Here is a 12,643-nt window from a genome sequence, read left to right as displayed (position 1 = left end):
GCAATAAGCCATACATTTAAACTTCTAAATAATATCATCTTTCAATAACACAGTTCTTAAATACTATGTCCTGTGAACTAAGTTTCTAGCTTCTATCAGATACCCAGTAATAGTAGAGCGAAGTATCACGGTCACTACCAGAATCCTAGGTCCAGGACCTTCATCCGTTTGCACAAGATTGTGTATATATTAGATTTATTCAAATACAACATTCTCTAGTTTTTGGGTTTGGGTTAGTTTTTTTCTTTGTTTGTTTTCTTTATTTGTTTGAAACTATGTATTTGAGTAAAGGAAATGACATTTATAGCTAATTTTTTGATATTCTCCACAGGTATGTTTAACAGTATTTTCTTTTCCCTTTCTTAGGAATTATTTTAATTCCAGGAGGTGCAATCGGCAATTTTCTGGGAGGTTTCATTGTTTCCAAGATGAAAATGTCTTGTAAAACCCAAATGAGATTTATAACGGTAACATCTGTTATATCACTTCTGCTTTTTGTGTTAAACGCTTTTGTGAAGTGTGAAAGAGTGAAATTTGCCGGAATCAATAGCGATTATGAAGGGTAAATATAAGTTTGCATACTAGATTTTGAAATCATAACTGAAGGCATATTTTTCAGATTAGTGATCCAGTAATCTTATATATCTATATAACTCAGAATTAATAAACATGAAAATAAAGTATAATATATAGTTTACTTTTCATATCAAAGGTACACATCTCATAGAGAAATAATATATTTATCATGCATTCAATAATGATTCATGAGCAAAACTAGAACTTCGAGTTAGAGTATGTAACAAGTCCAAGATGTTACTAGAATATGTGTAATGTGATCTGACCTTGTGTTCTTGAAATGATCTATCTTCTTATGCACATCAAAAAATATTTAAAGCATATTTGAACATCCACATGGACATTTTCGATTAAATATCCAAAGTTCAAAGGGCTTGGCATGAGTTAATATTAAGTATACTATAATATAAATAACACTTAAATCCAAGATTAAGTAAGCAAAATGCTAAAAGAGAATAATAGCACTTTGAACTACAACGGGATGGCATAGGGCAAACTACTATCGAGTAAATGCTCTGGAGCTGTCCAACGGGATGCAAAACATGACTACAGCTTCACCCCTTTAACAAATCCATCCCTGGGACTCAGAGGAAGGTGATGAATCTGTAGATACAATAGATATATTTATAACTGAATAATGGTAAGTTTATAAAAACATACAAATTAAAAGCCTTTTCTGTGTAAAAACTTTTGTCAGTCTGGTGCAATGAGTATAAAATGCAATGGAAAAATGCTTGAAAAATGAAATTTAGAGAACCTGGAGCTGGATAATTAATGACATGGCAACTGAAAAATCACTAAATCACAAAAATACTAAGACTTAATTGCTTCTTCACCCCAGCAAGAAATGAATTGAAAAAGCATCCAATTCCTATTAATTTGTTTGCCAATTAAAGAATAAGATGCCCAAATAAGTTGTCCAAATATCCAAAGTGAACAAAACATTTATGAATAAAGTAAAATATTACTCATTTAAATTATTGCCTAAGCAAAGTATTGTAAGCACTCATATACTTGAATGTTAAATGTGATAGACATCATTTCTCTACAAATTCACCTGGCTCCCATAAGTGTTCTGGAACTGGAGACTACCCCCGTTGAAGGAATCAGAGAAAGAACTGGAAGAGCTTGAAGGGGCTCGAGACCCCAAAAGTACAACAATGTCAAGCAACCAGAGCTTCCAGGGACTAAGCCACTACCTAAAGACTATACATGGACTGACCCTGGACTCTGACCCCATAGGTAGCAATGAATATCCTAGTAAGAGCACCAGTGGAAGGGGAAGCCCTGGGTCCTGCTAAGAATGAACCCCCAGTGAACTAGACTGTTGGGGGGGGGCGGCAATGGGGGGAGGGTGGGGAGGGGAACACCCATAAGGAAGCGGAGGGGGGAGGGGGATGTTTGCCCGGAAACCGGGAAAGGGAATAACACTCGAAATGTATATAAGAAATACTCAAGTTAATAAAAAAAAAGAAAAGAAAAAGAAAAAGAAACAAGAGAGACTCCGTCCAGCAACTGAAGTGAGCAGATGCAGAGTCCCACAGCCAAACATTAGGTCGTGCTCAGGGAGTCCTGCTGAGAAAGTGGAAGGATTAGAGGAACCAAAAGAGTCAGTGACAGAACCAGAACCAGAACCAGAAAACCACAAAACCAGAAAACCACAAAACCAGAAAACCACAAAACCAGAAAACCAGAAAACAACCAGAAAACCACAAAACCAGAAAACCAGAAAAAAAAGAAAGAAAAAACAGAAAAAAGAAGAAAAAACAAAAGAAAAAACAGAAAAAAAACAGAAAAAAAACAGAAAAAGACAGAAGACCAGAAAAAAACAGAGAACCAGAAAACCAGAACAGCAGAAAACAAGAAAACCAGAAAACACAACCAGAAAAGAAAACCAGAAAACCAGAAAAAAAAAACAGATAACCAGAAAAAAAACCAGAAAACCAGAAAAAAAAACAAAAAAACAAAAAAAAAAAAACAGAAAACCAGAAAACGAGAGAAGGAGAGAACGAGAAACCCAGAAAACCAGAAAACGAGAAAACGAGAGAACGAGAACGAGAGAACGAGAATGAGAGAACGAGAGAATGAGAGAACGAGAACAAGAGAATGAGAACAAGAGAACGAGAACGAGAAAACGAGAACGAACAACTGATAGAATCAACTAAGCAGGACTTACAGGGACTCAGAGATCAGAGAGCCTGTAGGGGTCTGACCGAGGTACTCGGCATGTATGTTATAGCTGAGTAGCTCGGTGTTCTTGTGAGAATTCTAACACTCGGTCTGACTCTTACCTAATTATGGGGCCTATTTGCTCTTACTGGGTTGCTTTGTCCAGTCTTGATGTGACGGTATATGCATCTGGTCTTATTGTAGCTTGTTAATGCTGTTTGATTGATGGCCCTGGGAAGCCTGATCTTTTCTGAGGGGTGGTGGAGGTTGAGCGCATCTGGGGGAGACGAAGTTTGGGGTGGGGAGAGACTGTGGGAAGAGAAGGGAGTGGATGGAATGAAAGCTGTGGTCCAGATATAGTGCATGAGAGAAGAAGAAAAACTGTGTCTGGAAATCAGGAAAAGAAAACTATTTATAACCCATAGAATATTTTTAAAAATACAAATAATTAAAATGCAATTATGATTTAAAAAAAACATTTAATTGAAAGATAAAAAATCATTTTCCCGTCAGTATGTATATGTATGTGGACAGGTGTGTGTATGTGGCAAAAAACACAAGGCGAGTTGAGAATATACTCTATTATAAAATAAATCAATAAAACCAAGTTGGAAAATTCAAATGCAAGAGAAAACATGTATTGTGAAGCCAAACAAGTATGGCAGTACTGTCTTTAACTACAAATCTTCCTAAGATTCAGGGCACCTAAGAGATACATTTATGAATACTTAAAAATTTAATGTATGTAAAGTAGACATTCCAATCTGAGAATGTTACATGTTTCAAAAATATATCTCCAGAAAATTTAAATATCCGACTGGAAACATAAGTTGATACAGCTTTACATAATTCTTCAGTTCCCAAGAGATCTATAGATGAACAATAAGTCGTGTCAAGACATAAGAAACTGGACTGCTGAATTGTGAGCATTATGTGTGCTCTGCTTACAACATTTCACAATTTATTTCATTCTTAAAACACTGTTCTTTATTATCTTTAATATCATCTTCCTATAAGACATGTCAAAATATAGATTGGCTGGCTTCCATCCTTGTGATTTTTAAAATGGCAAATCTGAGAATTTTAGATTCATAGGCAATGGGTGATGCTTCTAGCACAAGGGACACATTTTTACACCAGTATTTTGAAGAGATTGATTTAGATACCTGTGAGCAAGGTGGACTGGATCAGTGTCATGGAAGCTGTTATAGGTGTGACCTATAGACTCTTGCTTTGTTTTGATTTCTTTACTCGGAGCTAGTTAATTTTTCAACAGGGACAAATTAGTAGAAATGAAAAAAGTTGTACCAGAAAAAAATGAAACTTAAAACAGAAAGGAGTACTTCTTTTAGAAATTTTATTTTATACGTCTGCATGAGCACCTGCATGTGTGGGAGCCTGTAGCCAGAAGAAGGTGCCAGACTCAAAAGAGCTGGAATTACAGGAATACTGTAACTCCATCCAGCACAGGAATACCTGGTTCCAGGAAATTAAACATTGGTTCTCTAAAAGGAAGAGCAAAAATTGCGCTTAACTAGTGAGCCATTTCTCCAGACTCCCCTAAAATTAGTGTAACACAACATTGCTTCTTCGACAAATAAATAAATAAATAAATAAATAAATAATCACTACCTGACCTTCAACTAAACTAGAAAATCAGAGAAACTGAAGTTAGTAAAATTAGAGATCAAAGAGAGGCATTAGGGCAGACACCATAACCTCACAAAGGGCTGGGTAGAAAGAACTAAATGCAGTTATGTTGAATTAATCATATAATAATTGTGAAAAGATAATATTATTAGCTGTAGTTCTAAAATCAAATGAAGTAGCATTCCCAAGGATAAATGTAACCAAAGGAGTAAATTATTGCAGTGAAAAATGTAACTACTACAAGGCCAGCCTATATTCAATTTTGGAAAAGTAAATCACAAAAGCCTGTTCAATAAATTATAAGACACAGTCAAATAGTGTCTCTCAGATAATTGTGTGAATGAGAAATGGCTGGAGAAAAAAATGCTAAGTATGCCCAAGAAGGTATTTGTATGTGAGGAATGGCTTTTATATTTATAACACAGTATTATAATCATGGTTAATATATATTTTAAATAAGTAGCAAAGACAACTTTGAGTATTTCAAAATACAAAGAAATGATAAGTGCTGAAGGCAATAAATGTATCACAATATAATCTCAGTTGCATATTATATTGATGAATTTATCATATGTGTAAATAAATGATTAACCAATCATCACCAGGAAAATCAGATTCACAGATAAGAATCAATGAATACATCATACTAAACAAGCTAAAAATGGCATGGAAATTCTTAAGGTAGACAAAAAATTAGCAACTTGATAAAATTCAACATCTGTTACTTTCTAAGGTGATAAAATGTTCTACAACACAGGGGAAACTAAGGGAGAAGGACTGCTGTGATTTGGGGTCAACCTTGGCTACATGGTGAGGTTAGGTTGGTCAATAGGGGACAAATCTGTCACACAGGAGAAAAAAGAGGAGATAAAGTAGAAGGGAAGAAAAGAAAACAAAAGAAAGAGAAAGAATGAAAGGAAGAGGAAGAGAGAGTGAAGGAAGGGAGGGAGGGAGGAAGGAACGAAGGAAGGAAGGATTACAAAGGAGTAAAGGAAATCTTTGAAGTAGGGGAAAGAACCCCATCGTAGGTAGTGATGATTTTGCTTGTTAATGTGACCGTAGTGACGATTTCACTATAGCATGAAACACCAGGTGACATTTTAAAGATTTTCGATTTCTAATTTTTTGTGTTTGAATGTTCACCAACATATATGTATATGTACCACATTCATGCCCGGTGCTTGCAGAAACCATAAGAGGACATCAGATTCTCTGTTATCGGAATTACAGAGAGCTGTGAAGTGCTATGATACTGGGAATGGAATTTTGGTCCTCTGGAAGGATCAGGAAGTGTCATCTCTCCAGATCTATCATGGGTTACACTCATAAATATGCTTTTTATTATGCTTTTATATATCAGTAAAGCCGGTAAAAATCATTTCAATAGGCATACTTAGGAATTTTATTGATATCTTGATATATACGTTATATTTAAATAAGGGTATTATAATTTTATTTAATCTCAATTTAACAGATCAGGTACCCTTGGAAACCTAACAGCGCCATGCAACGCACACTGTGGTTGCACAAGTCACACCTACTATGCTATTTGTGGAAGAGATGAGATTGAATACTTCTCTCCCTGCTTTGCAGGCTGCCTTAATTCTAAAGAGTTAAACTATGAAAAGGTAAATTTTCTCATGCTTCTTCCTCTCCAGTAGCATGCTAAGTTTGTAGATGGTGACTAGATTTGACTCTCAGCTCTCTCTAGAATTTTGTTTTTATATTTTCCATACTATTTTTATTTCAACAACGTGGAAAGGAATCCTACTTTGTGTTTTCAGAATTCCTTTTCAGCAACACTCACCGAACATTGAACATAATCTTTTACACACCAACAGGCTTGACAGCGCTATCCTATGAATCATCTTTCCTTCAAAATTGTCTTCTGCTGAGATTCAAAATGCACACTCCATATTTTCCTTCCATTTCCTGTTTCTGCTTCACAGTAACTCAGATACGGATATTACTTTTAAGTGTATGGGGAGGTTGAATACAGTGCTCTCCAGCTGAGCTATATCCCCACTTCCTAGTTCTCTGTGCACCAGATCTTATCATATATACAAGGCTTTCACAAAATATATCTGACATTCTCAAAAGCAGAGAGCTATAAAGAACTCCTATGAATTGGAGAATTATGACTTAACTGAATTGTTTCTGGTTTCTGTCTTAAAAAACCACCCACTGACTTTACTAAAACATAATGTAGTTACACACCTGTTGGTACTAACATGGATTTCTTATTTCCTGAACTGTTATAGCCACCCATATTTTTTCCTACTACTTCTCCAGTTGTAGAGAGCAATGACAAGTCTACTACTTGTCTAAGTTTATGGTTTTTTTCATGTTGTGTGCATAAATATTTTGAGGCAATGATGTATGCGTGTGCGCATGAAACACATGCACAAGTATGAGAGAATTTGATATTAAAAATGAAGTACTGGCCAGAGAACAATCTCTGATATCATTCCCCAGGATCCACCCACCTTGATCTTTGAAGCAGTCTTTCACAGGCTTGGAGTTCCTCCAAGTAGTCAAGGGTACCTGGACCCAAGAACCCCAGAGGTCCACACATTTCTGTCTTTGCAGCAGTGAGGTTACAAGTACATCACCACACTAGGATTTTTATGTAGGTGCTGGGGATAAAACCCAATCCCCTATTCTTGGCATTTAGTCAATGAAGCTGTAAATGTCCACCATGCCACAATACATCAAATGTACTTTTATGTACTTTTAGTGAGAGGCTAAGCACAGTACCATTACTGAATTACTTTCCTGTGTGGGGAATCCTGTTTAAAAACATTCATCTCAAGAAATCCTTTCTAATTTTTAATATTTCTACACAGGAAATTAATTCATAGTGCACATCAAATATGAAAAGATTCCACAAAATTGTTACACATCATGTAGGCTAGCATTTTGCTACTTCAAAATGAAAGAAAAATTTTCAGTGATGTATGTAGCTGCCAGAAGTTGTATAGAAAGCCAATAATCTTAGATGGAAACAATAGCATTTAAGTCAAATTAACAAAAACAAAGACTGTGGTTAGAGAAATCGGATATGAATGGAAATGAAGAGCACACTAACTTAGCATTAACTTCAAATAGGGAAAAACTGAAACAACAGAATAATTTTGAACAAAGAAGGGGAAACAATGCCCATACAGAAATGAAAAATATATGTTTTTTTCCATATTAGTAATCTGCATTTGGGTCACATTGAGACCACAATTCATGCTTCTAAAAATGCTCACATTTTTTCACATTCTAATATATTAAAAACCCTTCAACTTTTCTTTATGATCTTGCCCCTTTGACGTGTTCTTTTTGTTAGCGGTCACAGCTTTCAGTGAAAGATAACAAGACTGAGTTTAAGATAACCCCTATCAGCAGGTTTTGCTTAATGGAGACCTCACTCTTATCATAAATGAAGGACCTAGTCTACCTCATCCGAAGCATCGAAGAATCACTTAGGTGCCAAAGGATGGTGACAACTTCATAGAACATTACAAAGTAGAAAGTGTATCTCAGATTGGTCAGAAAGCAAAAGATAATAAATGGACTTTTCCTTTTCCCTTTGAATTTGTAACATAATCCTCCACCAGAAGTAGATATGGAAATCCTACACAAGAAATAGATACTGCAAGACATACAAATGTTAGGCAAATCATAGAGGATTCTAATGAGAGAGATATGGTAGATACAAGGCACCATTAGTTTGTTTCTCATTCATCAAAATATGTATTTACCTGTGAAGTATAATGGATATTTTAGAATGAATTGTGACTTTTCCTGGGATAGTCCAAAGATTAATAAGTTTTTTTAATAAACAGAAAGGAGCTATTAGCATCTCCTTCACCTGAAATATTCTTAAACTGTTTGCCCTGACTTCGTATAGTTTTAAACATCTTATCTATTCACTTTATTTAGTGCGCATGTACGTGTGCGTCTGTAGTCTAGAAGTTGGTAGTAAATGTCTTCCTCAGTTGCTCACTGTCTTAGATCTTGAGACAGGATCTCTCATTGAATCTGGAGCTCATCCCTTTGGTTAGGCTGTATGGTCAGTTATCTTCTTTCTCATTTTCCCAACCCAGAGCTAGAGAAATAGATTCCCACGAGTATTGGCTATTTAAATTGGTTCCTCTTCATGCATGGCACTCTATTGAAGCCCTTTCCTAAGTTCTATTTGTTAATTCTTTTTATTTTTGTAGACCTGTCCCACGCGCGACTTCCCGCTGGCAAGAAACACGCGGGTACATAGAAATCCTTACTGTGACCAACTTTATTATAATCTTAGAAGAGGAAGGGCCCGCCGCGCCAACATGGCACGCTTATATACACCCTAGTGCGGCGCATCCACACCTGATTGGTCGCTTACCCATGATCTCATAAGGCACGCCCCGGAGTGGGCAAAGACCTGGCACGAAGGCACTCTTGCACATGCGCACAGTTAACTTCCTGAAAGGGAGCCGGCTGGTGCGGCGAAGGCTGGCGCCATCTTGTAATGGTGGAGGCTATCCTGGCCTTCCACGTGGGGCTCAGTGGAAGCCAGCGCCATCTAGTGGTGGCGAATGTTATTGCGGCCCTCTACATAGACCCTCATATATTTTCTTAGTTTTTTTCAAGTAGAAAATAATGTTTTCATACAATATATACTGAGTACAGTTACCCCCCTCCACCCATACAAGATCCATCCTACGTCACTACCCATTCAAACTACAACCTTTCTTTCTCTCTATCATTAAAAGACAATTAGAATGGTGGTAATGATGGTGGTGGTGGTGGGTGGTGGTGGTGGTGGTGGTGGTGGTGGTGGTGGTGGTGGTGAGGAGGAGGAAGAGGAAGAAGAAGAGGAGGAGGAGGAGGAGGAAGAGGAGGAGGAGGAGGAGGAGGAGGAGGATAAAAATTTAAAAAGCCAGAGTAGGATAAAACAAAGGAAAAAGAGCCAAAGAAAAAGCATTTTTTTTAAAAAAGTATAGATTCTAAGAGACACACATTTAACAATCACAAAATCCATGAAAAATAAAACTGAAAACTATATTTATAACAAATTATTCGTAGTTAGAAAATAAATAAATACCCCCAGACAAAACATTGTATGACAGACAGACAAACAGACAGACAGACAGGAAGGCAGGCAAGCAAACAGGCAGGAGGCAGGCAGGCAGACAAATGAGTGGGCAGATGGGCAGACAGATGTACAGACAAACAGACTGACAGATAGACAGGGAGATAGATATTGTGATTGAGTTTGGTTTACATTGTCCAACAGTTGATGTACATGCAGCCTGCACTTGAAAGTGGTTCGAGTTCCCAGTGAGCGTTGGTTGGAGAGAAAGAGCTTGTGTCTACTTCCTCGCTCACATCTGTTGACATGGTCAGGCACAGACCTGTACATAGTACCACAGTCTCTGAGAGGTTACATGTGCATCAGTCTTGTTGTGTCTAGAAGGCCTTGTTTCCTTGGTGTTCTTGATCCCCTTTGACTCTGAAAAATCTTTCTTTCTCCTCTTCTGAAGAGTTCTCTGTACCCTTTTGTAGGGGGATTTGATGGAAATGTCCCATTTAAGAGCGAGCCTATGGCAGTATGTACAAGTCAGGGCCCTTTAGTTTGTTGACCTTTTTGAGTTCTGTGGACTGTATCTCGGGTACTCTTTTTTTTTTTTTTTTTTTTTTGGCTAATATCCACTTATTAGTGAGAACATACCATGCATGTCATTTTATGTCTGAGTTACCTCACTCCAGATGACATTTTCTAGTTCCATCCATTTGCCTAAAAACTCAGGATGTCTTTGTTCTTAATAGCTGAGGAGTAGGCCATTGTGTGAATGAAGCACATTTTCTGTATCCACTCTTCTGTTGTGGAACCTCTGGGTTGTTCCCAGCATCTAGCTATCACAAACAAGGCCACTATGAACACAGTAGAACATGTTCTTCTGTGGCAAGATGGGGCATCTTTTGGGTACATGCTCAGGAGGGGTATAACTGGATGTTCAGGTAGATCTATTTTCAGTTTTCTGAGGAATCTACAGATTGATTTCCAGAGTGGTTGAACCAGTTTGCAATCCCACCAGCACTGGAGAAGTGTTCCTCTTTCTCCACATTCTTGCCAATATGTGCTGTCACCTGAAGTTTTGGTGTTAGCCATTCTATTTTGTGACAAATATTCAAGAAAAACAATAGGAAGAAAAAAAGATTTATTTTTGCTCATGCTTTCACATTTTTAGTCCCTTGTAGCTGGCTGCATTAGGTTTAAGTCTGTGTGGGGTGCCTAAAGTCTTTTTCACCTTACTGCATTCAGGAAAGAGGGAGAAACAGGTAGGTGTGCCTGTACTAACTGACGACTTGCGCTTTTTGGTTCTTTCTGGACCTTTCATGCTAGGCACCAGTTCTCACATTCAAATCTACTAACCAACCTCTGGAACTGGCCTCATGTATGTATACACAGCCAAACTGAGGATCAAAAGCCACCACCACAGAACTCTATTGATATCTTCTGTCTGTCTCCAGATACATTTAGGATTTCCTCCATGTTTTGTGCTATCTGTAGTTTCACTTAGCCTGGATATAATTTTCACTTGATTGATTGATTGATTGATGAGATTCATTATACATCTTGAGTCTGGATGGATGTCTGACATTTGTTATCTCATTCATGCCTAGTAAATTAGCAATGTGTTTGTGCATTTAAATAACATTGTCATGACCTCCCAATTCTAAGTTCAGAATCCAAGACATGGCATCACTTAGTTGTATAGACAGAAATCAGGGTGCATGTCCACGCTCTGCTCTTTCTAGAGGATCTGAGAAGAGATGACGTGTAAACCCGTCTATTTCTTTATGAGTTTGAAAGAAAAGACATGTGTGTTTCTTTGCTACCTCTCTTCAGAAGCAGTTTTGACTATTGTGGACTACTCAAAGTCTTGAAGAGATGAACCCTTTCCCTCAAGGCCAACACAATAGAATCTTATGTTTTGAAACTCTGGCATCAGGAAAAGCCTGGGATGGTTTGAAGCTCACCTAGGTAGGTGAGGTTTACACAAAGTAGTTTCTCTTTTTCACTACACTTGAAATGTAGTTTAGAAAGGGAACTAAAAACCATGAATTCTTTGACCTGGGTATTATTCATTTATTCACAAGTTATAGAAGAAGCCATCTTGAATTGTTTCCTAGCACAGGCAGTTGGGGACTTTTATACACTGTTCCATACCTTTTAGTATCTCCTATATGTCTTCATCTCTTTTCTTCTGTTTAAATGTAGTTATTGCCATTGATCTGTTTTCCGGTCATTAATTGATCCTTTATTCTATAGTGATTTCTTTGCAATTAGCACCTACATTTTAATTTCACTTTTATGATCAGTAAAAGCAACTCATATTTGCCTGACTGAATTGTCTTGGAGGCTCACTGCTGAATAAGCTCAGGATTTCTGGCTCTTTCTGAACTCTGGCTGGTTTTGCTGATAGATTCTGGTCCTCCTACTCCTCTCCAAGCTGATTCTATCTGGCTACTCTAAACTTCTGGATTACTCTGCCTCGCCTCATACTGACTTTGGCATTCTATTCTAATCTTCTGGCTTGTTCTCATTCTCTGGCTTATTTTGTCTTTCCCTAGACCTGTATGTATAAAATTGTCCTGGTTAAAATTGTCTCACACACACACACACACACACACACACACACACACACACACAGACACACACACACACACACACACACACACACACACACACACACACACACACAAAACCTCCTCCTCCTGCCAAGCTGATTTTCTATGTCTCTCTTTCTTCTCTGCTCTTCTAAGAGGTAGGAGTTTCCTATCTGACTCATCCAGTCAAATATTTCTCTGACTCGTGATTTTGTCTGCCTCTCAACTTAAGATGACGTTATTTGGCATTAAAAATGTATACCAAAGGCTTGTCTGTATTCCAGCCAGAGAAAATAAAGGTGTGTGGTGTATTTCTATTGCAGCCAGATCACACAGACCTAGGTCTTTGGATGTCATCCCTTGCCAGAGCAACCCTGTTGCTGGATTAAAATTCCTCTACACTGATCCCATGATGTCACAGAACACAAATGTCTAGCAACGTTATGCATTCCCATAGTTTGTTCTCTTCCTTGTTTCTGATACACTGTTTTCTTGCAACTAACTCCATCAACCATATCAAGTAAGACTTTACTGCCATCTGTTGTCTTTATTTTAAGCCTATTTTATTTGTTATTTTGAGCTGCTATAGCAACTTTAA

At 37.5% G+C, this 12,643-nt stretch overlaps 1 long non-coding RNA gene across 1 annotated transcript in view; it reads left to right on the top strand.

The window, feature by feature from the left end:
* Slco6b1 (solute carrier organic anion transporter family member 6B1) overlaps window positions 1–12,643 on the top strand; it is an 80,699-nt gene that overhangs the window by 46,045 nt on the left and 22,011 nt on the right. Inside the window, 2 exon segments of the long non-coding RNA NR_185094.1 lie at window positions 367–562; window positions 5,870–6,023. This is a non-coding gene — a long non-coding RNA (solute carrier organic anion transporter family member 6B1).

Source organism: Rattus norvegicus, chromosome 9 (assembly GCF_021556685.1).
Source record: "Rattus norvegicus strain SHRSP/BbbUtx chromosome 9, alternate assembly SHRSP_T2T, whole genome shotgun sequence".
Lineage (NCBI taxonomy): Eukaryota > Metazoa > Chordata > Mammalia > Rodentia > Muridae > Rattus > Rattus norvegicus.
The sequence above is the reverse complement of the archived record's forward strand: the minus strand, read 5'-3'. Positions and strand labels throughout refer to the sequence as shown.